This window comes from Passer domesticus, chromosome 8, assembly GCF_036417665.1.
Source record: "Passer domesticus isolate bPasDom1 chromosome 8, bPasDom1.hap1, whole genome shotgun sequence".
In the NCBI taxonomy this organism is placed as follows: Eukaryota; Metazoa; Chordata; class Aves; order Passeriformes; family Passeridae; genus Passer; species Passer domesticus.
Genome location: NC_087481.1, coordinates 21,589,445 through 21,615,246, shown reverse-complemented (window position 1 = coordinate 21,615,246; position 25,802 = coordinate 21,589,445).

The following is a 25,802-nucleotide window of genomic DNA, read 5'->3' as shown; positions in this document are numbered from 1 at the left end:
AAGTGCCTCCTGCAAACTGACATCAGGAACCTGGCCTGGTGACTTTTGTTTCTCTGGGGAAAGGCCATCGTTCATAACCTGGACCCGTAGGCCCGGTGTGGCCGGCTGCCTGCTGAGATTCCGCACAGATCAGGATACCGCCTAAATGCAAGGTGCCGCCCGAGGCACCTGTGGCTGGTTTGACAGTGCCAAGTGCCTCCTGCAAACTGACATCAGGAAGCTGCCCTGGTAACTTTTGTTTCTCTGAGGAAAGGCCATCATTCTTATCCCGGGACCGGTGGCCCGGTGTGGCCGGCTGCCTGCTGAAATTCCGAATGGATCAGGATTCCTCCCAGATGCAAGGTGCCCCAAGAGGCAACTCTGGCTGGTTTGATAGTGCCAAGTGCCTCCTGCAAACTGACATCAGGAAGCTGCCCTGGTGACTTTTGTTTCTCTGGGGAAAGGCCATGGTTCGTGTCCAGTGCCCGGTGGCCTGGAGTGGCCGGCCGCCTGCTGAAATTCCTCACGGATGTGGATACCTCCAGGATGCAAGGTGCCCCCACAGGCAACTGTGGCTGGTTTGACAGTGCCAAGTGCCTCCTGCAAACTGACATCAGGAACCTGGCCTGGTGACTTTTGTTTCTCTGGGGAAAGGCCATGGTTCGTGTCCAGTGCCCGGTGGCCTGGAGTGGCCGGCTGCCTGCTGAAATTCCGAATGAATCAGGATACCTCCCAGATGCAAGGTGCCCCCACTTGCAACTGTGGCTGGTTTGACAGTGCCAAGTGCCTCCAGCAAACTGACATCAGGAACCTGGCCTGGTGACTTTTGTTTCTCTGGGGAAAGGCCATCATTCTTATCCGGGGACCGGTGGCCCGATGTGGCCGGCTGCCTGCTGAATTTCCGAATGGATCAGGATTCCTCCCAGATGCAAGGTGCCCCCAGAGGCAATTCTGGCTGGTTTGACAGTGCCAAGTGCCTCCTGCAAACTGACATCAGGAACATGGCCTGGTAACTTTTGTTTCTCTGAGGAAAGGCCATCATTCTTGTCCGGGGCACGGTGGCCCGGAGTGGCCGGCTGCCTACTGAATTTCCGAACGGATCAGGATACCTCCAGGATGCAAGGTGCCCCCACAGGCAACTGTGGCTGGCTTGACAGTGCCAAGTGCCTCCTGCAAACTGACATCAGGAACCTGCCCTGGTGACTTTTGTTTCTCTGGGGAAAGGCCATGGTTCATGTCCAGTGCCCGGTGGCGTGGAGTGGCCGGCTGCCTGCTGAAATTCTGCACGAATCAGGATACCTCCAGGATGCAAGGTGCCCCCACTTGCAACTGTGGCTGGTTTGACAGTGCCAAGTGCCTCCTGCAAACTGACATCAGGAACCTGGCCTGGTGACTTTTGTTTCTCTGGGGAAAGGCCATGGTTCGTGTCCAGTTCCCGGTGGCCCGGTGTGGCCGGCTGCCTGCTGAAATTCCGAATGGATCAGGATGCCTCCAGGATGCAAGGTGCCCCCACAGGCAACTGTGGCTGGTTTGACAGTGCCAAGTGCCTCCTGCAAACTGACATCAGGAACCTGGCCTGGTGACTTTTGTTTCTCTGGGGAAAGGCCATCATTCTTATCCCCGGACCGGTGGCCCGGTGTGGCCGGCTGCCTGCTGAAATTCCGAATGGATCAGGATACCTGCCAGGATGCAAGGTGCCCCCAGAGGCAACTGTGGGTGGTTTGACAGTGCCAAGTGCCTCCTGCAAACTGACATCAGGAACCTGCCCTGGTGACTTTTGTTTCTCTGGGGAAAGGCCATGGTTCGTGTCCAGTGCCCGGTGGCCTGGAGTGGCCGGCTGCCTGCTGAAATTCTGCACGAATCAGGATACCTCCCAGATGCAAGGTGCCCCCACTTGCAACTGTGGCTGGTTTGACAGTGCCAAGTGCCTCCAGCAAACTGACATCAGGAACCTGGCCTGGTGACTTTTGTTTCTCTGGGGAAAGGCCATGGTTCGTGTCCAGTTCCCGGTGGCCCGGAGTGGCCGGCTGCCTGCTGAAATTCCGAATGAATCAGGATACCTCCAGGATGCAAGGTGCCCCCACAGGCAACTGTGGCTGGTTTGACAGTGCCAAGTGCCTCCAGCAAACTGACATCAGGAACCTGGCCTGGTGACTTTTGTTTCTCTGGGGAAAGGCCATGGTTCGTCTCCAGTGCCCGGTGGCCTGGAGTGGCCGGCCGCCTGCTGAAATTCCTCACGGATGAGGATACCTCCAGGATGCAAGGTGCCCCCACAGGCAACTGTGGCTGGTTTGACAGTGCCAAGTGCCTCCTGCAAACTGACATCAGGAACCTGGCCTGGTGACTTTTTTTTCTCTCGGGAAAGGCCATCGTTCATAACCAGGACCCGTAGGCCCGGTGTGGCCGGCTGCCTGCTGAGATTCCGCACGGATCAGGATACCGCCTAAATGCAAGGTGACGCCCGAGGCAACTGTGGCTGGTTTGACAGTGCCAAGTGCCTCCTTCAAACTGACATCAGGAACCTGGCCTGGTGACTTTTGTTTCTCTGGGGAAAGGCCATGGTTCGTGTCCAGTGCCCGGTGGCCTGGAGTGGCCGGCTGCCTGCTGAAATTCTGCACGAATCAGGATACCTCCAGGATGCAAGGTGCCCCCACAGGCAACTGTGGCTGGTTTGACAGTGCCAAGTGCCTCCAGCAAACTGCCATCAGGAACCTGGCCTGGTGACTTTTGTTTCTCTGGGGAAAGGCCATCATTCTTATCCGGGGACCGGTGGCCCGGTGTGGCCGGCTGCCTGCTGAAATTCCGAATGGATCAGGATTCCTCCCAGATGCAAGGTGCCCCCAGAGGCAACTCTGGCTGGTTTGACAGTGCCAAGTGCCTCCTGCAAACTGACATCAGGATCCTGGCCTGGTAACTTTTGTTTCTCTGAGGAAAGGCCATCATTCTTGTCCGGGGCACGGTGGCCCGGAGTGGCCGGCTGCCTACTGAATTTCCGAACGGATCAGGATACCTCCAGGATGCAAGGTGCCCCCACAGGCAACTGTGGCTGGCTTGACAGTGCCAAGTGCCTCCTGCAAACTGACATCAGGAACCTGCCCTGGTGACTTTTGTTTCTCTGGGCAAAGGCCATGGTTCGTGTCCAGTGCCCGGTGGCGTGGAGTGGCCGGCTGCCTGCTGAAATTCTGCACGAATCAGGATACCTCAAGGATGCAAGGTGCCCCCACTTGCAACTGTGGCTGGTTTGACAGTGCCAAGTGCCTCCTGCAAACTGACATCAGGAACCTGGCCTGGTGACTTTTCTTTCTCTCGGGAAAGGCCATGGTTCGTGTCCAGTTCCCGGTGGCCCGGTGTGGCCGGCTGCCTGCTGAAATTCCGAATGGATCAGGATACCTCCAGGTTGCAAGGTGCCCCCACAGGCAACTGTGGCTGGTTTGACAGTGCCAAGTGCCTCCAGCAAACTGCCATCAGGAACCTGGCCTGGTGACTTTTGTTTCTCTGGGGAAAGGCCATGGTTCGTGTCCAGTGCCCGGTGGCCTGGAGTGGCCGGCCGCCTGCTGAAATTCCTCACGGATGAGGATACCTCCAGGATGCAAGGTGCCCCCAGAGGCAACTCTGGCTGGTTTGACAGTGCCAAGTGCCTCCTGCAAACTGACATCAGGAACCTGGCCTGGTAACTTTTGTTTCTCTGAGGAAAGGCCATCATTCTTGTCCGGGGCACGGTGGCCCGGAGTGGCCGGCTGCCTACTGAATTTCCGAACGGATCAGGATACCTCCAGGATGCAAGGTGCCCCCACAGGCAACTGTGGCTGGCTTGACAGTGCCAAGTGCCTCCTGCAAACTGACATCAGGAACCTGCCCTGGTGACTTTTGTTTCTCTGGGGAAAGGCCATGGTTCATGTCCAGTGCCCGGTGGCGTGGAGTGGCCGGCTGCCTGCTGAAATTCTGCACGAATCAGGATACCTCCAGGATGCAAGGTGCCCCCACTTGCAACTGTGGCTGGTTTGACAGTGCCAAGTGCCTCCTGCAAACTGACATCAGGAACCTGGCCTGGTGACTTTTGTTTCTCTGGGGAAAGGCCATGGTTCGTGTCCAGTTCCCGGTGGCCCGGTGTGGCCGGCTGCCTGATGAAATTCCGAATGGATCAGGATGCCTCCAGGATGCAAGGTGCCCCCACAGGCAACTGTGGCTGGTTTGACAGTGCCAAGTGCCTCCTGCAAACTGACATCAGGAACCTGGCCTGGTGACTTTTGTTTCTCTGGGGAAAGGCCATCATTCTTATCCCCGGACCGGTGGCCCGTTGTGGCCGGCTGCCTGCTGAAATTCCGAATGGATCAGGATTCATCCAGGATGCAAGGTGCCCCCAGAGGCAACTGTGGGTGGTTTGACAGTGCCAAGTGCCTCCTGCAAACTGACATCAGGAACCTGGCCTGGTGACTTTTGTTTCTCTGGGGAAAGGCCATGGTTCGTGTCCAGTGCCCGGTGGCCTGGAGTGGCCGGCCGCCTGCTGAAATTCCTCACGGATGAGGATACCTCCAGGATGCAAGGTGCCCCCACAGGCAACTGTGGCTGGTTTGACAGTGCCAAGTGCCTCCTGCAAACTGACATCAGGAACCTGGCCTGGTGACTTTTGTTTCTCTCGGGAAAGGCCATCGTTCATAACCAGGACCCGTAGGCCCGGTGTGGCCGGCTGCCTGCTGAGATTCCGCACGGATCAGGATACCGCCTAAATGCAAGGTGACGCCCGAGGCAACTGTGGCTGGTTTGACAGTGCCAAGTGCCTCCTTCAAACTGACATCAGGAACCTGGCCTGGTGACTTTTGTTTCTCTGGGGAAAGGCCATGGTTCGTGTCCAGTGCCCGGTGGCCTGGAGTGGCCGGCTGCCTGCTGAAATTCTGCACGAATCAGGATACCTCCAGGATGCAAGGTGCCCCCACAGGCAACTGTGGCTGGTTTGACAGTGCCAAGTGCCTCCAGCAAACTGCCATCAGGAACCTGGCCTGGTGACTTTTGTTTCTCTGGGGAAAGGCCATCATTCTTATCCGGGGACCGGTGGCCCGGTGTGGCCGGCTGCCTGCTGAAATTCCGAATGGATCAGGATTCCTCCCAGATGCAAGGTGCCCCCAGAGGCAACTCTGGCTGGTTTGACAGTGCCAAGTGCCTCCTGCAAACTGACATCAGGATCCTGCCCTGGTAACTTTTGTTTCTCTGAGGAAAGGCCATCATTCTTGTCCGGGGCACGGTGGCCCGGAGTGGCCGGCTGCCTACTGAATTTCCGAACGGATCAGGATACCTCCAGGATGCAAGGTGCCCCCACAGGCAACTGTGGCTGGCTTGACAGTGCCAAGTGCCTCCTGCAAACTGACATCAGGAACCTGCCCTGGTGACTTTTGTTTCTCTGGGCAAAGGCCATGGTTCGTGTCCAGTGCCCGGTGGCGTGGAGTGGCCGGCTGCCTGCTGAAATTCTGCACGAATCAGGATACCTCAAGGATGCAAGGTGCCCCCACTTGCAACTGTGGCTGGTTTGACAGTGCCAAGTGCCTCCTGCAAACTGACATCAGGAACCTGGCCTGGTGACTTTTGTTTCTCTGGGGAAAGGCCATGGTTCGTGTCCAGTTCCCGGTGGCCCGGTGTGGCCGGCTGCCTGCTGAAATTCCGAATGGATCAGGATACCTCCAGGTTGCAAGGTGCCCCCACAGGCAACTGTGGCTGGTTTGACAGTGCCAAGTGCCTCCAGCAAACTGCCATCAGGAACCTGGCCTGGTGACTTTTGTTTCTCTGGGGAAAGGCCATGGTTCGTGTCCAGTGCCCGGTGGCCTGGAGTGGCCGGCCGCCTGCTGAAATTCCTCACGGATGAGGATACCTCCAGGATGCAAGGTGCCCCCACAGGCAACTGTGGCTGGTTTGACAGTGCCAAGTGCCTCCTGCAAACTGACATCAGGAACCTGGCCTGGTGACTTTTGTTTCTCTCGGGAAAGGCCATCGTTCATAACCAGGACCCGTAGGCCCGGTGTGGCCGGCTGCCTGCTGAGATTCCGCACGGATCAGGATACCGCCTAAATGCAAGGTGACGCCCGAGGCAACTGTGGCTGGTTTGACAGTGCCAAGTGCCTCCTGCAAACTGACATCAGGAACCTGGCCTGGTGACTTTTGTTTCTCTGGGGAAAGGCCATGGTTCGTGTCCAGTGCCCGGTGGCCTGGAGTGGCCGGCTTCCTGCTGAAATTCCGAATGAATCAGGATACCTCCAGGATGCAAGGTGCCCCCACAGGCAACTGTGGCTGGTTTGACAGTGCCAAGTGCCTCCAGCAAACTGCCATCAGGAACCTGGCCTGGTGACTTTTGTTTCTCTGGGGAAAGGCCATCATTCTTATCCGGGGACCGGTGGCCTGGTGTGGCCGGCTGCCTGCTGAAATTCCGAATGGATCAGGATTCCTCCCAGATGCAAGGTGCCCCCAGAGGCAACTCTGGCTGGTTTGACAGTGCCAAGTGCCTCCTGCAAACTGACATCAGGAACCTGGCCTGGTAACTTTTGTTTCTCTGAGGAAAGGCCATCATTCTTGTCCGGGGCACGGTGGCCCGGAGTGGCCGGCTGCCTACTGAATTTCCGAACGGATCAGGATACCTCCAGGATGCAAGGTGCCCCCACAGGCAACTGTGGCTGGCTTGACAGTGCCAAGTGCCTCCTGCAAACTGACATCAGGAACCTGCCCTGGTGACTTTTGTTTCTCTGGGCAAAGGCCATGGTTCGTGTCCAGTGCCCGGTGGCGTGGAGTGGCCGGCTGCCTGCTGAAATTCTGCACGAATCAGGATACCTCCAGGATGCAAGGTACCCCCACTTGCAACTGTGGCTGGTTTGACAGTGCCAAGTGCCTCCTGCAAACTGACATCAGGAACCTGGCCTGGTGACTTTTGTTTCTCTGGGGAAAGGCCATGGTTCGTGTCCAGTTCCCGGTGGCCCGGTGTGGCCGGCTGCCTGCTGAAATTCCGAATGGATCAGGATACCTCCAGGATGCAAGGTGCCCCCACAGGCAACTGTGGCTGGTTTGACAGTGCCAAGTGCCTCCAGCAAACTGCCATCAGGAACCTGGCCTGGTGACTTTTGTTTCTCTGGGGAAAGGCCATCATTCTTATCCCCGGACCGGTGGCCCGGTGTGGCCGGCTGCCTGCTGAAATTCCGAATGGATCAGGATTCCTCCCAGATTCAAGGTGCCCCCAGAGGCAACTGTGGCTGGTTTGACAGTGCCAAGTGCCTCCTGCAAACTGACATCAGGAAGCTGCCCTGGTGACTTTTGTTTCTCTGGGGAAAGGCCATGGTTCGTGTCCAGTGCCCGGTGGCCTGGAGTGGATGGCTGCCTGCTGAAATTCCGCACGGATGAGGATACCTCCAGGATGCAAGGTGCCCCCACAGGCAACTGTGGCTGGTTTGACAGTGCCAAGTGCCTCCTGCAAACTGACATCAGGAACCTGGCCTGGTGACTTTTGTTTCTCTGGGGAAAGGCCATCGTTCATAACCTGGACCCGTATGCCCGGTGTGGCCGGCTGCCTGCTGAGATTCCGCACGGATCAGGATACCGCCTACATGCAAGGTGACGCCCGAGGCAACTGTGGCTGGTTTGACAGTGCCAAGTGCCTCCAGCAAACTGACATCAGGAACCTGGCCTGGTGACTTTTGTTTCTCTGGGGAAAGGCCATGGTTCGTGTCCAGTGCCCGGTGGCGTGGAGTGGCCGGCTGCCTGCTGAAATTCTGCACGAATCAGGATACCTCCCAGATGCAAGGTGCCCCCACTTGCAACTGTGGGTGGTTTGACAGTGCCAAGTGCCTCCTGCAAACTGACATCAGGAACCTGGCCTGGTGACTCTTGTTTCTCTGGGGAAAGGCCATGGTTCGTGTCCAGTGCCCGGTGGCGTGGAGTGGCCGGCTGCCTGCTGAAATTCCGAATGAATCAGGATACCTCCAGGATGCAAGGTGCCCCCAGAGGAACTGTGGCTGGTTTGACAGTGCCAAGTGCCTCCTGCAAACTGACATCAGGAACCTGGCCTGGTGACTTTTGTTTCTCTGGGGAAAGGCCATGGTTCGTGTCCAGTGCCCGGTGGCCTGGAGTGGCCGGCCGCCTGCTGAAATTCCTCACGGATGAGGATACATCCAGGATGCAAGGTGCCCCCACAGGCAACTGTGGCTGGTTTGACAGTGCCAAGTGCCTCCTGCAAACTGACATCAGGAACCTGGCCTGGTGACTTTTGTTTCTCTCGGGAAAGGCCATCGTTCATAACCAGGACCCGTAGGCCCGGTGTGGCCGGCTGCCTGCTGAGATTCCGCACGGATCAGGATACCTCCCAGATGCAAGGTGCCCCCACTTGCAACTGTGGCTGGTTTGACAGTGCCAAGTGCCTCCTGCAAACTGACATCAGGAACCTGGCCTGGTGACTTTTGTTTCTCTGGGGAAAGGCCATGGTTCGTGTCCAGTTCCCGGTGGCCCGGAGTGGCCGGGTGCCTGCTGAAATTCCGAATGAATCAGGATACCTCCAGGATGCAAGGTGCCCCCACAGGCAACTGTGGCTGGTTTGACAGTGCCAAGTGCCTCCTGCAAACTGACATCAGGAACCTGGCCTGGTGACTTTTGTTTCTCTGGGGAAAGGCCATCATTCTTATCCGGGGACCGGTGGACCGGTGTGGCCGGCTGCCTGCTGAAATTCCGAATGGATCAGGATTCCTCCCAGATGCAAGGTGCCCCCAGAGGCAACTCTGGCTGGTTTGACAGTGCCAAGTGCCTCCTGCAAACTGACATCAGGAAGCTGCCCTGGTGACTTTTGTTTCTCTGGGGAAAGGCCATGTTTCGTATCCAGTGCCTGGTGGCCTGGAGTGGCCGGCTGCCTGCTGAAATTCCTCACGGATGAGGATACCTCCAGGATGCGAGGTGCCCCCACAGGCAACTGTGGCTGGTTTGACAGTGCCAAGTGCCTCCTGCAAACTGACATCAGGAACCTGGCCTGGTGACTTTTGTTTCTCTGGGGAAAGGCCATGGTTCGTGTCCAGTGCCTGGTGGCCTGGAGTGGCCGGCTGCCTGCTGAAATTCCTCACGGATGAGGATATCTCCAGGATGCAAGGTGCCCCCATAGGCAACTGTGGCTGGTTTGACAGTGCCAAGTGCCTCCTGCAAACTGACATCAGGAACCTGGCCTGGTGACTTTTGTTTCTCTGGGGAAAGGCCATCGTTCATAACCAGGACCCGTAGGCCCGGTGTGGCCGGCTGCCTTCTGAGATTCCGCACGGATCAGGATACCGCCTAAATGCAACGTGACGCCCGAGGCAACTGTGGCTGGTTTGACAGTGCCAAGTGCCTCCTGAAAACTGACATCAGGAAGCTGCCCTGGTGACTTTTGTTTCTCTGGGGAAAGGCCATGGTTCGTGTCCAGTGCCCGGTGGCCTGGAGTGGCCGGCTGCCTGCTGAAATTCTGCACGAATCAGGATACCTCCCAGATGCAAGGTGCCCCCACTTGCAACTGTGGCTGGTTTGACAGTGCCAAGTGCCTCCTGCAAACTGACATCAGGAACCTGGCCTGGTGACTTTTGTTTCTCTGGGGAAAGGCCATGGTTCGTGTCCAGTGCCCGGTGGCCTGGAGTGGCCGGCTGCCTGCTGAAATTCCGAATGAATCAGGATACCTCCAGGATGCAAGGTGCCCCCACAGGCAACTGTGGCTGGTTTGACAGTGCCAAGTGCCTCCAGCAAACTGCCATCAGGAACCTGGCCTGGTGACTTTTGTTTCTCTGGGGAAAGGCCATCATTCTTATCCGGGGACCGGTGGCCCGGTGTGGCCGGCTGCCTGCTGAAATTCCGAATGGATCAGGATTCCTCCCAGATGCAAGGTGCCCCCAGAGGCAACTGTGGCTGGTTTGACAGTGCCAAGTGCCTCCAGCAAACTGCCATCAGGAACCTGGCCTGGTGACTTTTGTTTCTCTGGGGAAAGGCCATGGTTCGTGTCCAGTGCCCGGTGGCGTGGAGTGGCCGGCTGCCTGCTGAAATTCCGAATGGATCAGGATACCTCCAGGATGCAAGGTGCCCCCACAGGCAACTGTGGCTGGTTTGACAGTGCCAAGTGCCTCCAGCAAACTGCCATCAGGAACGTGGCCTGGTGACTTTTGTTTCTCTGGGGAAAGGCCATCATTCTTATCCGGGGACCGGTGGCCCGGTGTGGCCGGCTGCCTGCTGAAATTCCGAATGGATCAGGATTCCTCCCAGATGCAAGGTGCCGCCCGAGGCAACTGTGGGTGGTTTGACAGTGCCAAGTGCCTCCTGCAAACTGACATCAGGAAGCTGCCCTGGTGACTTTTGTTTCTCTGGGGAAAGGCCATGGTTCGTGTCCAATGCCCGGTGGCCTGGAGTGGCCGGCTGCCTGCTGAAATTCTGCACGAATCAGGATACCTCCCAGATGCAAGGTGCCCCCACTTGCAACTGTGGCTGGTTTGACAGTGCCAAGTGCCTCCAGCAAACTGACATCAGGAACCTGTCCTGGTGAGTTTTGTTTCTCTGGGGAAAGGTCATGGTTCGTGTCCAGTTCCCGGTGGCCCGGAGTGGCCGGCTGCCTGCTGAAATTCCGAATGAATCAGGATACCTCCAGGATGCAAGGTGCCCCCACTTGCAACTGTGGCTGGTTTGACAGTGCCAAGTGCCTCCAGCAAACTGCCATCAGGAACCTGGCCTGGTGACTTTTGTTTCTCTGGGGAAAGGCCATCATTCTTATCCGGGGACCGGTGGCCCGGTGTGGCCGGCTGCCTGCTGGAATTCCGAATGGATCAGGATTCCTCCCAGATGCAAGGTGCCCCCAGAGGCAACTCTGGCTGGTTTGACAGTGCCAAGTGCCTCCTGCAAACTGACATCAGGAAGCTGCCCTGGTGACTTTTGTTTCTCTGGGGAAAGACCATGGTTCGTGTCCAGTGCCCGGTGGCCTGGAGTGGATGGCTGCCTGCTGAAATTCCGCACGGATGAGGATACCTCCAGGATGCAAGGTGCCCCCACAGGCAACTCTGGCTGGTTTGACAGTGCCAAGTGCCTCCTGCAAACTGACATCAGGAACCTGGCCTGGTGACTTTTGTTTCTCTGGGGAAAGGCCATCGTTCATAACCTGGACCCGTATGCCCGGTGTGGCCGGCTGCCTGCTGAGATTCCGCACGGATCAGGATACCGCCTACATGCAAGGTGACGCCCGAGTCAACTGTGGCTGGTTTGACAGTGCCAAGTGCCTCCAGCAAACTGACATCAGGAACCTGGCCTGGTGACTTTTGTTTCTCTGGGGAAAGGCCATGGTTCGTGTCCAGTGCCCGGTGGCGTGGAGTGGCCGGCAGCCTGCTGAAATTCTGCACGAATCAGGATACCTCCCAGATGCAAGGTGCCCCCACAGGCAACTGTGGCTGGCTTGACAGTGCCAAGTGCCTCCAGCAAACTGCCATCAGGAACCTGGCCTGGTGACTTTTGTTTCTCTGGGGAAAGGCCATCATTCTTATCCGGGGACCGGTGGCCCGGTGTGGCCGGCTGCCTGCTGAAATTCCGAATGGATCAGGATTCCTCCCAGATGCAAGGTGCCCCCAGAGGCAACTCTGGCTGGTTTGACAGTGCCAAGTGCCTCCTGCAAACTGACATCAGGAAGCTGCCCTGGTGACTTTTGTTTCTCTGGGGAAAGGCCATGGTTCGTGTCCAGTCCCCGCTGGCCTGGAGTGGCCGGCTGCCTGCTGAAATTCCTCACGGATGAGGATATCTCCAGGATGCAAGGTGCCCCCACAGGCAACTGTGGCTGGTTTGACAGTGCCAACTGCCTCCTGCAAACTGACATCAGGAAGCTGCCCTGGTGACTTTTGTTTCTCTGGGGAAAGGCCATCGTTCATAACCAGGACCCGTAGGCCCGTAGTGGCCTGCTGCCTGCTGAGATTCCGCACGGATCAGGATACCGCCTAAATGCAAGGTGCCGCCCGAGGCACCTGTGGCTGGTTTGACAGTGCCAAGTGCCTCCTGCAAACTGACATCAGGAACCTGGCCTGGTAACTTTTGTTTCTCTGAGGAAAGGCCATCATTCTTGTACGGGGCACGGTGGCCCGGAGTGGCCGGCTGCCTACTGAATTTCCGAACGGATCAGGATACCTCCCAGATGCAAGGTGCCCCCACAGGCAACTGTGGCTGGCTTGACAGTGCCAAGTGCCTCCTGCAAACTGACATCAGGAAGCTGCCCTGGTGACTTTTGTTTCTCTGGGGAAAGGCCATGGTTCGTGTCCAGTGCCCGGTGGCGTGGAGTGGCCGGCTGCCTGCTGAAATTCTGCACGAATCAGGATACCTCCCAGATGCAAGGTGCCCCCACTTGCAACTGTGGGTGGTTTGACAGTGCCAAGTGCCTCCTGCAAACTGACATCAGGAACCTGGCCTGGTGAGTTTTGTTTCTCTGGGGAAAGGCCATGGTTCGTGTCCAGTTCCCGGTGGCCCGGTGTGGCCGGCTGCCTGCTGAAATTCCGAATGAATCAGGATACCTCCAGGATGCAAGGTGCCCCCAGAGGCAACTCTGGCTGGTTTGACAGTGCCAAGTGCCTCCTGCAAACTGACATCAGGAAGCTGCCCTGCTGAGTTTTGTTTCTCTGGGGAAAGGCCATCGTTCATAACCAGGACCCGTAGGCCCGGTGTGGCCGGCTGCCTGCTGAGATTCCGCACGGATCAGGATACCGCCTAAATGCAAGGTGACGCCCGAGGCAGCTGTGGCTGGTTTGACAGTGCCAAGTGCCTCCTGAAAACTGACATCAGGAAGCTGCCCTGGTGACTTTTGTTTCTCTGGGGAAAGGCCATGGTTCGTGTCCAGTGCCTGGTGGCTTGGAGTGGCCGGCTGCCTGCTGAAATTCTGCACGAATCAGGATACCTCCCAGATGCAAGGTGCCCCCACTTGCAACTGTGGCTGGTTTGACAGTGCCAAGTGCCTCCTGCAAACTGACATCAGGAAGCTGCCCTGGTGACTTTTGTTTCTCTGGGGAAAGGCCATGGTTCGTGTCCAGTTCCCGGTGGCCCGGAGTGGCCGGCTGCCTGCTGAAATTCCGAATGAATCAGGGTACCTCCAGGATGCAAGGTGCCCCCACAGGCAACTGTGGCTGGTTTGACAGTGCCAAGTGCCTCCAGCAAACTGCCATCAGGAACCTGGCCTGGTGACTTTTGTTTCTCTCGGGAAAGGCCATCATTCTCATCCGGGGACCGGTGGCCCGGTGTGGCCGGCTGCCTGCTGAAATTCCGAATGGATCAGGATTCCTCCCACAAGCAAGGCGCCCCCAGAGGCAACTCTGGCTGGTTTGACAGTGCCAAGTGCCTCCTGAATACTGACATCAGGAAGCTGCCCTGGTGACTTTTGTTTCTCTGGGGAAAGGTCATGGTTCGTGTCCAGTGCCCGGTGGCCTGGAGTGGCCGGCTGCCTGCTGAAATTCCGCACGGATCAGGATACCTCCAGGATGCAAGGTGCCCCCACAGGCAACTGTGGCTGGTTTGACAGTGCCAAGTGCCTCCTGCAAACTGACATCAGGAACCTGGCCTGGTGACTTTTGTTTCTCTGGGGAAAGGCCATCGTTCATAACCTGGACCCGTAGGCCCGGTGTGGCCGGCTGCCTGCTGAGATTCCGCACGGATCAGGGTACTGCCTAAATGCAAGGTGACGCCCGAGGCAACTGTGGCTGGTTTGACAGTGCCAAGTGCCTCCTGAAAACTGACATCAGGAAGCTGCCCTGGTGACTTTTGTTTCTCTGGGGAAAGGCCATGGTTCGTGTCCAGTGCCCGGTGGCGTGGAGTGGCCGGCTGCCTGCTGAAATTCCGAATGGATCAGGATACCTCCCAGATGCAAGGTGCCCCCACTTGCAGCTGTGGTTGGTTTGACAGTGCCAAGTGCCTCCTGCAAACTGACATCAGGAAGCTGCCGTGGTGACTTTTGTTTCTCTGGGGAAAGGTCATGGTTCGTGTCCAGTGCCCGGTGGCCTGGAGTGGCCGGCTGCCTGCTGAAATTCCGCACGGATCAGGATACCTCCAGGATGCAAGGTGCCCCCACAGGCAACTGTGGCTGGTTTGACAGTGCCAAGTGCCTCCTGCAAACTGACATCAGGAACCTGGCCTGGTGACTTTTGTTTCTCTGGGGAAAGGCCATCGTTCATAACCTGGACCCGTAGGCCCGGTGTGGCCGGCTGCCTGCTGAGATTCCGCACGGATCAGGGTACTGCCTAAATGCAAGGTGACGCCACAGGCAACTGTGGCTGGTTTGACAGTGCCAAGTGCCTCCTGAAAACTGACATCAGGAAGCTGCCCTGGTGACTTTTGTTTCTCTGGGGAAAGGCCATGGTTCATATCCAGTGCCCGGTGGCGTGGAGTGGCCGGCTGCCTGCTGAAATTCCGAATGGATCAGGATACCTCCCAGATGCAAGGTGCCCCCACTTGCAGCTGTGGTTGGTTTGACAGTGCCAAGTGCCTCCTGCAAACTGACATCAGGAACCTGGCCTGGTGAGTTTTGTTTCTCTGGGGAAAGGCCATCGTTCATAACCAGGACCCGTAGGCCCGGTGTGGCCGGCTGCCTGCTGAGATTCCGCACGGATCAGGATACCTCCAGGATGCAAGGTGCCCCCAGAGGTAACTGTGGCTGGTTTGACAGTGCCAAGTGCCTCCTGCAAACTAACATCAGGAACCTGGCCTGGTGACTTTTGTTTCTCTGGGAAAAGTCCATCATTCATGTCCGAGGCATGGTGACCCGGAGTGGCCGGCTGCCTGCTGAAATTCCGAATGGATCAGGATTCCTCCCAGATGCAAGGTGCCCCCAGAGGCAACTGTGGCTGGTTTGACAGTGCCAAGTGCCTCCTGCAAACTGACATCAGGAAGCTGCCCTGGTGACTTTTGTTTCTCTGGGGAAAGGCCATCGTTCATAACCAGGACCCGTAGGCCCGGTGTGGCCGGCTGGCTGCTGAGATTCCGCACGGATCAGGATACCGCCTAAATTCAAGGTGACGCCCGAGGCACCTGTGGCTGGTTTGACAGTGCCAAGTGCCTCCTGCAAACTGACATCAGGAACCTGGCCTGGTAACTTTTGTTTCTCTGAGAAAAGGCCATCATTCTTGTCCGGGGCACGGTGGCCCGGAGTGGCCGGCTGCCTACTGAATTTCCGAACGGATCAGGATACCTCCCAGATGCAAGGTGCCCCCACTTGCAACTGTGGCTGGTTTGACAGTGCCAAGTGCCTCCTGCAAACTGACATCAGGAACCTGGCCTGGTGAGTTTTGTTTCTCTGGGGAAAGGCCATGGTTCGTGTCCAGTTCCCGGGGGCCCGGAGTGGCCGGCTGCCTGCTGAAATTCCGAATGAATCAGGATACCTCCAGGATGCAAGGTGCCCCCACAGGCAACTGTGGCTGGTTTGATAGTGCCAAGTGCCTCCAGCAAACTGACATCAGGAACCTGGCCTGGTGACTTTTGTTTCTCTGGGGAAAGGCCATCATTCTTATCCGGGGACCGGTGGCCCGGTGTGGCCGGCTGCCTGCTGAAATTCCGAATGGATCAGGATTCCTCCCAGATGCAAGGTGCCCCCAGAGGCAACTCTGGCTGGTTTGACAGTGCCAAGTAGCTCCTGCAAACTGACATCAGGAAGCTGGCCTGGTTAGTTTTGTTTCTCTGGGGAAAGGCCATCGTTCACAACCAGGACCCGTAGGCCCGGTGTGGCCGGCTGCCTGCTGAGATTCCGCACGGATCAGGATACCGCCTAAATGCAAGGTGCCGCCCGAGGCACCTGTGGCTGGTTTGACAGTGCCAAGTGCCTCCTGCAAACTGACATCAGGAACCTGCCCTGGTAACTTTTGTTTCTCTGAGGAAAGGCCATCATTCTTGTCCGGGGCACGGTGGCCCGGAGTGGCCGGCTGCCTACTGAATTTCCGAACGGATCAGGATACCTCCCAGATGCAAGGTGCCCCCACAGGCAACTGTGGCTGGCTTGACAGTGCCAAGTGCCTCCTGCAAACTGACATCAGGAACCTGGCCTGGTGACTTTTGTTTCTCTGGGGAAAGGCCATGGTTCGTGTCCAGAGCCCGGTGGCCTGGAGTGTCCGGCTGCCTGCTGAAATTCTGCACGAATCAGGATACCTCCCAGATGCAAGGTGCCCCCACATGCAACTGTGGGTGGTTTGACAGTGCCAAGTGCCTCCTGCAAACTGACATCAGGAACCTGGCCTGGTGAGTTTTGTTTCTCTGGGGAAAGGCCATGGTTCGTGTCCAGTTCCCGGGGGCCCGGAGTGGCCGGCTGCCTGCTGAAATTCCGAATGAATCAGGATACCTCCAGGATGCAAGGTGCCCCCACAGGCAACTGTGGCTGGTTTGACAGTGCCAAGTGCCTCCTGCAAACTGACATCAGGAAGCTGCCCTGCTGAGTTTTGTTTCTCTGGGGAAAGGCCATGGTTCTTGTCCAGTGCCCGGTGGCCTGGAGTGGCCGGCCGCCTGCTGAAATTCCTCACGGATGAGGATACCTCCAGGATGCAAGGTGCCCCCACAGGCAACTGTGGCTGGTTTGACAGTGCCAAGTGCCTCCTGCAAACTGACATCAGGAACCTGGCCTGGTGACTTTTGTTTCTCTGGGGAAAGGCCATCGTTCATAACCTGGACCCGTAGGCCCGGTGTGGCCGGCTGCCTGCTGAGATTCCGAATGAATCAGGATACCTGCAGGATGCAAGGTGCCCCCACAGGCACCTGTGGCTGGTTTGACAGTGCCAAGTGCCTCCTGAAAACTGACATCAGGAACCTGGCCTGGTGAGTTTTGTTTCTCTGGGGAAAGGCCATGGTTCGTGTCCAGTGCCCGGTGGCCCGGTGTGGCCGGCTGCCTGCTGAAATTCCGAAAGGATGAGGCTACCTCCAGGATGCAAGGTGCCCCCATAGACAACTGTGGCTGGTTTGACAGTGCCAAGTGCCTCCTGCAAACTGACATCAGGAACCTGGCCTGGTTAGTTTTGTTTCTCTGGGGAAAGGCCATCGTTCATAACCAGGACCCGTAGGCCCCGTGTGGCCGGCTGACTGCTGAGATTCCGCACGGATCAGGATACCGCCTAAATGCAATGTGCTGCCCGAGGCACCTGTGGCTGGTTTGACAGTGCCAAGTGCCTCCTGCAAACTGACATCAGGAACCTGGCCTGGTTAGTTTTGTTTCTCTGGGGAAAGGCCATCATTCTTGTCTGGGGCACGGTGGCCCCGAGTGGCCGGCTGCCGGCTGAAATTCTGCACGTATCAGGATACCTCCCAGATGCAAGGTGCCCCCACATGCAATGTGGGTGGTTTGACTGTGCCAAGTGCCTCCTGCAAACTGACATCAGGAACCTGGCCTGGTGAGTTTTGTTTCTCTGGGGAATGGCCATGGTTCGTGTCCAGTTCCCGGTGGCCCGGAGTGGCCGGCTGCCTGCTGAAATTCCGAATGAATCAGGATACCTCCAGGATGCATGGTGCCCCCACAGGCAACTGTGGCTGGTTTGACAGTGCCAAGTGCCTCCTGAAAACTGACATCAGGAAGCTGCCCTGGTGACTTTTGTTTCTCTGGGGAAAGGCCATGGTTCGTGTCCAGTGCCCGGTGGCGTGGAGTGGCCGGCTGCCTGCTGAAATTCCGAATGGATCAGGATACCTCCCAGATGCAAGGTGCCCCCACTTGCAGCTGTGGTTGGTTTGACAGTGCCAAGTGCCTCCTGCAAACTGACATCAGGAACCTGGCCTGGTGACTTTTGTTTCTCTGGGGAAAGGCCATCGTTCATAACCAGGACCCGTAGGCCCGGTGTGGCCGGCTGCCTGCTGAGATTCCGCACGGATCAGGATACCTCCAGGATGCAAGGTGCCCCCAGAGGTAACTGTGGCTGGTTTGACAGTGCCAAGTGCCTCCTGCAAACTAACATCAGGAACCTGGCCTGGTGACTTTTGTTTCTCTGGGAAAAGTCCATCATTCATGTCCGAGGCATGGTGACCCGGAGTGGCCGGCTGCCTGCTGAAATTCCGAATGGATCAGGATTCCTCCCAGATGCAAGGTGCCCCCAGAGGCAACTGTGGCTGGTTTGACAGTGCCAAGTGCCTCCTGCAAACTGACATCAGGAAGCTGCCCTGGTGACTTTTGTTTCTCTGGGGAAAGGCCATCGTTCATAACCAGGACCCGTAGGCCCGGTGTGGCCGGCTGGCTGCTGAGATTCCGCACGGATCAGGATACCGCCTAAATTCAAGGTGACGCCCGAGGCACCTGTGGCTGGTTTGACAGTGCCAAGTGCCTCCTGCAAACTGACATCAGGAACCTGGCCTGGTAACTTTTGTTTCTCTGAGAAAAGGCCATCATTCTTGTCCGGGGCACGGTGGCCCGGAGTGGCCGGCTGCCTACTGAATTTCCGAACGGATCAGGATACCTCCCAGATGCAAGGTGCCCCCACTTGCAACTGTGGCTGGTTTGACAGTGCCAAGTGCCTCCTGCAAACTGACATCAGGAACCTGGCCTGGTGAGTTTTGTTTCTCTGGGGAAAGGCCATGGTTCGTGTCCAGTTCCCGGGGGCCCGGAGTGGCCGGCTGCCTGCTGAAATTCCGAATGAATCAGGATACCTCCAGGATGCAAGGTGCCCCCACAGGCAACTGTGGCTGGTTTGATAGTGCCAAGTGCCTCCAGCAAACTGACATCAGGAACCTGGCCTGGTGACTTTTGTTTCTCTGGGGAAAGGCCATCATTCTTATCCGGGGACCGGTGGCCCGGTGTGGCCGGCTGCCTGCTGAAATTCCGAATGGATCAGGATTCCTCCCAGATGCAAGGTGCCCCCAGAGGCAACTCTGGCTGGTTTGACAGTGCCAAGTAGCTCCTGCAAACTGACATCAGGAAGCTGGCCTGGTTAGTTTTGTTTCTCTGGGGAAAGGCCATCGTTCACAACCAGGACCCGTAGGCCCGGTGTGGCCGGCTGCCTGCTGAGATTCCGCACGGATCAGGATACCGCCTAAATGCAAGGTGCCGCCCGAGGCACCTGTGGCTGGTTTGACAGTGCCAAGTGCCTCCTGCAAACTGACATCAGGAACCTGCCCTGGTAACTTTTGTTTCTCTGAGGAAAGGCCATCATTCTTGTCCGGGGCACGGTGGCCCGGAGTGGCCGGCTGCCTACTGAATTTCCGAACGGATCAGGATACCTCCCAGATGCAAGGTGCCCCCACAGGCAACTGTGGCTGGCTTGACAGTGCCAAGTGCCTCCTGCAAACTGACATCAGGAACCTGGCCTGGTGACTTTTGTTTCTCTGGGGAAAGGCCATGGTTCGTGTCCAGTGCCCGGTGGCCTGGAGTGTCCGGCTGCCTGCTGAAATTCTGCACGAATCAGGATACCTCCCAGATGCAAGGTGCCCCCACATGCAACTGTGGGTGGTTTGACAGTGCCAAGTGCCTCCTGCAAACTGACATCAGGAACCTGGCCTGGTGACTTTTGTTTCTCTGGGGAAAGGCCATGGTTCGTGTCCAGTTCCCGGGGGCCCGGAGTGGCCGGCTGCCTGCTGAAATTCCGAATGAATCAGGATACCTCCAGGATGCAAGGTGCCCCCACAGGCAACTGTGGCTGGTTTGACAGTGCCAAGTGCCTCCTGCAAACTGACATCAGGAAGCTGCCCTGCTGAGTTTTGTTTCTCTGGGGAAAGGCCATGGTTCTTGTCCAGTGCCCGGTGGCCTGGAGTGGCCGGCCGCCTGCTGAAATTCCTCACGGATGAGGATACCTCCAGGATGCAAGGTGCCCCCACAGGCAACTGTGGCTGGTTTGACAGTGCCAAGTGCCTCCTGCAAACTGACATCAGGAACCTGGCCTGGTGACTTTTGTTTCTCTGGGGAAAGGCCATCGTTCATAACCTGGACCCGTAGGCCCGGTGTGGCCGGCTGCCTGCTGAGATTCCGAATGAATCAGGATACCTGCAGGATGCAAGGTGCCCCCACAGGCACCTGTGGCTGGTTTGACAGTGCCAAGTGCCTCCTGAAAACTGACATCAGGAACCTGGCCTGGTGAGTTTTGTTTCTCTGGGGAAAGGCCATGGTTCGTGTCCAGTGCCCGGTGGCCCGGTGTGGCCGGCTGCCTGCTGAAATTCCGAAAGGATGAGGCTACCTCCAGGATGCAAGGTGCCCCCATAGACAACTGTGGCTGGTTTGACAGTGCCAAGTGCCTCCTGCAAACTGACATCAGGAACCTGGCCTGGTTAGTTTTGTTTCTCTGGGGAAAGGCCATCGTTCATAACCAGGACCCGTAGGCCCCGTGTGGCCGGCTGACTGCTGAGATTCCGCACGGATCAGGATACCGCCTAAATGCAATGTGCTGCCCGAGGCACCTGTGGCTGGTTTGACAGTGCCAAGTGCCTCCTGCAAACTGACATCAGGAACCTGGCCTGGTTAGTTTTGTTTCTCTGGGGAAAGGCCATCATTCTTGTCTGGGGCACGGTGGCCCCGAGTGGCCGGCTGCCGGCTGAAATTCTGCACGTATCAGGATACCTCCCAGATGCAAGGTGCCCCCACATGCAATGTGGGTGGTTTGACTGTGCCAAGTGCCTCCTGCAAACTGACATCAGGAACCTGGCCTGGTGAGTTTTGTTTCTCTGGGGAATGGCCATGGTTCGTGTCCAGTTCCCGGTGGCCCGGAGTGGCCGGCTGCCTGCTGAAATTCCGAATGAATCAGGATACCTCCAGGATGCATGGTGCCCCCACAGGCAACTGTGGCTGGTTTGACAGTGCCAAGTGCCTCCTGCAAACTGACATCAGGAACCTGGCCTGGTGACTTTTGTTTCTCTGGGGAAAGGCCATAATTCTTATCCGGGGACCGGTGCCCCGGTGTGGCCGGCTGCCTGCTGAAATTCCGAATGGATCAGGATTCCTCCCAGATGCAAGGTGCCCCCAGAGGCAACTGTGGGTGGTTTGACAGTGCCAAATACCTCCTGCAAACTGACATCAGGAACCTGGCCTGGTGACTTTTGTTTCTCTCGCGAAAGGCCATTGTAGGTGTCCAGGGCGAGGAGGCCTGTGGTGGCCGGCTGCCTGCAGAAATTCCGCACGGATCAGGATACCTCCCAGACCAAAAGTACCACCACAGGCAACTGTGGCTGGTTTGACAGTGCCAAGTGCCTCCTGCAAACTGACATCAGGAACCTGGCCTGGTGACTTTTGTTTCTCTGGGGAAAGGCCATGGTTCATATCCAGTGCCCGGTGGCCTGGAGTGGCCGGCTGCCTTCTGAAATTCCGAATGGATCAGGATATTTCCCATATGAAAATTGCCCCCAGAGGCACCTGTGGCTGGTTTGACAGTGCCAAGTGCCTCCTGCAAACTGACATCAGGAACCTGGCCTGGTGACTTTTGTTTCTCTGGGGAAAGGCCTTCATTCTTGTCCGGGGCACGGTGACCCGGAGTGGCCGGCTGCCTGCTGAAATTCTGAATGGATCAGGATACTTCCCATATGAAAATTGCCCCCACAGGCACCTGCAGCTGGTTTGACAGTGCCAAGTGCCTCCTGAAAACTGACATCAGGAACCTGGCCTGGTGACTTTTGTTTCTCTGGGGAAATGCCATGGTTCGTGTCCAGTGCCCGCTGGCCTGGAGTGGCCGGCTGCCTGCTGAAATTCCGCACGGATCAGGATACCTCCAGGATGCAAGGTGCCCCCAGAGGAACCTGCGGCTGGTTTGACAGTGCCAAGTGCCTCCTGCAAACTGACATCAGGAACCTGGCCTGGTGACTTTTGTTTCTCTGGGGAAAGGCCATGGTTCCTGTCCAGTGCCCGGTAGCCTGGAGTGGCCGGCTGCCTGCAGAAATTCCTCACGGATGAGGATACCTCCAGGATGCAAGGTGCCCCCAGAGGAACCTGTGGCTGGTTTGACAGTGCCAAATACCTCCTGCAAACTGACATCAGGAACCTGGCCTGGTGACTTTTGTTTCTCTGGGGAAAGGTCATTGTAGGTGTCCAGGGCGTGGAGGCAAGTAGTGGCCGGCTGCCTGCTGAAATTCCGCATGGATCAGGATGCCTCCCAGACCGAAAGTACCACCACAGGCACCTGTGGCTGGTTTGACAGGGCCAAGTGCCTCCAGCAAACTGACATCAGGAACCTGGCCTGGTGACTTTTGTTTCTCTGGGGAAAGGCCATGGTTCATATCCAGTGCCCGGTGGCCTGGAGTGGCCGGCTGCCTGCAGGAATTCCGCACGGATCAGGATGCCTCCCAGACCGAAAGTACCACCACAGGCAACTGTGGCTGGTTTGACAGTGCCAAGTGCCTCCTGCAAACTGACATCAGGAAGCTGCCCTGGTGACTTTTGTTTCTCTCGGGAAAGGCCATGGTTCGTGTCCAGTGCCCGGTGGCCTGGAGTGGCCGGCTGCCTGCTGAAATTCCGCACGGATCAGGATACTTCCCATATGAAAATTGCCCCCAGAGGCAACTGTGGCTGGTTTGACAGTGCCAAGTGCCTCCTGCAAACTGACATCAGGAACCTGGCCTGGTGACTTTTGTTTCTCTGGGAAAAGGCCATGGTTCTTGTCCTGGGCACGGTGACCCGGAGTGGCCGGCTGGCTGCTGAAATTCCGTATGGATCAGGATACCTCCAGGATGCAAGGTGCCCCCAGAGGCACCTGTGGCTGGTTTGACAGTGCCAAGTGCCTCCTGCAAACTGATATCAGGAACCTGGCCTGGTTAGTTTTGTTTCTCTGGGGAATGGCCATCATTCTTGTCCGGGGACCAGTGGCCCGGTGTGGCTGGCTGCGTGCTGAAATTCCGCACGAATCAGGATACCTCCAGGATGCAAGGTGCCCCCAGAGGCAACTCTGGCTGGTTTGACAGTGCCAAATACCTCCTGCAAACTGACATCAGGAACCTGGCCTGGTGACTTTTGTTTCTCTGGGGAAAGGCCATCTTACATGTCTAGGGCCTGGTTGCCCGGAGTTGCCGGCTGCCTGCTGAAATTCCTCATGGACCAGGACGCCTCCCCGACCGAAAGTACCACCACAGGCAACTGTGGCTGGTTTGACAGTGCCAAGATCCTCCTGCAAACTGACATCAGGAACCTGGTGTGGTGACTTTTGTTTCTCTGGGGAAAGGCCATAGTTCGTGTCCAGTGCCTGGTGGCATGGAGTGGCCGGCTGCCTGCTGAAATTCCGCACGGATGAGGATACCTCCAGGATGCAAGGTGCCCCCACAGGCACCTGCAGCTGGTTTGAGAGTGCCAAGTGCCTCCAGCAAACTGACATCAGGAACCTGGCCTGGTGACTTTTGTTTCTCTGGGGAAAGGCCATGGTTCATATCCAGTGCCCGGTGGCCTGGAGTGGCCGGCTGCCTGCAGGAATTCCGCACGGATCAGGATGCCTCCCAGACCGAAAGTACCACCGCAGGCATCAGTGGCTGGTTTGACAGTGCCAAGTGCCTCCAGCAAACTGACATCAGGAACCTGGCCTGGTGACTTTTGTTTCTCTGGGGAAAGGCCATGGTTCATATCCAGTGCCCGGTGGCCTGGAGTCGCTGGCTGCCTGCAGGAATTCCGCACGGATCAGGATGCCTCCCAGACCGAACGTACCACCACAGGCAACTGTGGCTGGTTTGACAGGGCCAAGTGCCTCCTGCAAACTGACATCAGGAAGCTGCCCTGGTGACTTTTGTTTCTCTCGGGAAAGGCCATGGTTCGTGTCCAGTGCCCGGTGGCCTGGAGTGGCCGGCTGCCTGCTGAAATTCCGCACGGATCAGGATACTTCCCATATGAAAATTGCCCCCAGAGGCAACTGTGGCTGGTTTGACAGTGCCAAGTGCCTCCTGCAAACTGACATCAGGAACCTGGCCTGGTGACTTTTGTTTCTCTGGGGAAAGGCCATCATTCTTGTCCGGGGCACGGTGACCCGGAGTGGCCGGCTGGCTGCTGAAATTCCGTATGGATCACTATACCTCCCAGATGCAAGGTGCCCCCAGAGGCACCTGTGGCTGGTTTGACAGTGCCAAGTGCCTCCTGCAAACTGACATCAGGAACCTGGCCTGGTTAGTTTTGTTTCTCTGGGGAATGGCCATCATTCTTGTCCGGGGACCAGTGGCCCGGTGTGTCTGGCTGCGTGCTGAAATTCCGCACGGATCAGGATACCTCCAGGATGCAAGGTGCCCCCAGAGGCAACTGTGGCTGGTTTGACAGTGCCAAATACCTCCTGCAAACTGACATCAGGAACCTGGCCTGGTGACTTTTGTTTCTCTGGGGAAAGGCCATCATTCTTATCCGGGGACCGGTGGCCCGATGTGGCCGGCTGCCTGCTGAAATTCCGAATGGATCAGGATTCCTCCCAGATGCAAGGTGCCCCCAGAGGCAACTCTGGCTGGTTTGACAGTGCCAAGTGCCTCCTGCAAACTGACATCAGGAAGCTGCCCTGGTGACTTTTGTTTCTCTGGGGAAAGGCCATGGTTCGTGTCCAGTGCCTGGTGGCCTGGAGTGGCCGGCTGCCTGCTGAAATTCCTCACGGATGAGGATATCTCCAGGATGCAAGGTGCCCCCACAGGCAACTGTGGCTGGTTTGACAGTGCCAACTGCCTCCTGCAAACTGACATCAGGAACCTGGCCTGGTTAGTTTTGTTTCTCTGGGGAAAGGCCATCGTTCATAACCAGGACCCGTAGGCCCGGTGTGGCCGGCTGCCTGCTGAGATTCCGCACGGATCAGGATACCGCCTAAATGCAAGGTGCCGCCCGAGGCACCTGTGGCTGGTTTGACAGTGCCAAGTGCCTCCTGCAAACTGACATCAGGAACCTGGCCTGGTAACTTTTGTTTCTCTGAGGAAAGGCCATCATTCTTGTACGGGGCACGGTGGCCCGGAGTGGCCGGCTGCCTACTGAATTTCCGAACGGATCAGGATACCTCCCAGATGCAAGGTGCCCCCACAGGCAACTGTGGCTGGCTTGACAGTGCCAAGTGCCTCCTGCAAACTGACATCAGGAAGCTGCCCTGGTGACTTTTGTTTCTCTGGGGAAAGGCCATGGTTCGTGTCCAGTGCCCGGTGGCGTGGAGTGGCCGGCTGCCTGCTGAAATTCTGCACGAATCAGGATACCTCCCAGATGCAAGGTGCCCCCACTTGCAACTGTGGGTGGTTTGACAGTGCCAAGTGCCTCCTGCAAACTGACATCAGGAACCTGGCCTGGTGACTTTTGTTTCTCTGGGGAAAGGCCATGGTTCGTGTCCAGTTCCCGGTGGCCCGGTGTGGCCGGCTGCCTGCTGAAATTCCGAATGAATCAGGATACCTCCAGGATGCAAGGTGCCCCCAGAGGCAACTCTGGCTGGTTTGACAGTGCCAAGTGCCTCCTGCAAACTGACATCAGGAAGCTGCCCTGCTGAGTTTTGTTTCTCTGGGGAAAGGCCATCGTTCATAACCAGGACCCGTAGGCCCGGTGTGGCCGGCTGCCTGCTGAGATTCCGCACGGATCAGGATACCGCCTAAATGCAAGGTGACGCCCGAGGCAACTGTGGCTGGTTTGACAGTGCCAAGTGCCTCCTGAAAACTGACATCAGGAACCTGGCCTGGTGAGTTTTGTTTCTCTGGGGAAAGGCCATGGTTCGTGTCCAGTTCCCGGGGGCCCGGAGTGGCCGGCTGCCTGCTGAAATTCCGAATGAATCAGGATACCTCCAGGATGCAAGGTGCCCCCACAGGCAACTGTGGCTGGTTTGATAGTGCCAAGTGCCTCCAGCAAACTGACATCAGGAACCTGGCCTGGTGACTTTTGTTTCTCTGGGGAAAGGCCATCATTCTTATCCGGGGACCGGTGGCCCGGTGTGGCCGGCTGCCTGCTGAAATTCCGAATGGATCAGGATTCCTCCCAGATGCAAGGT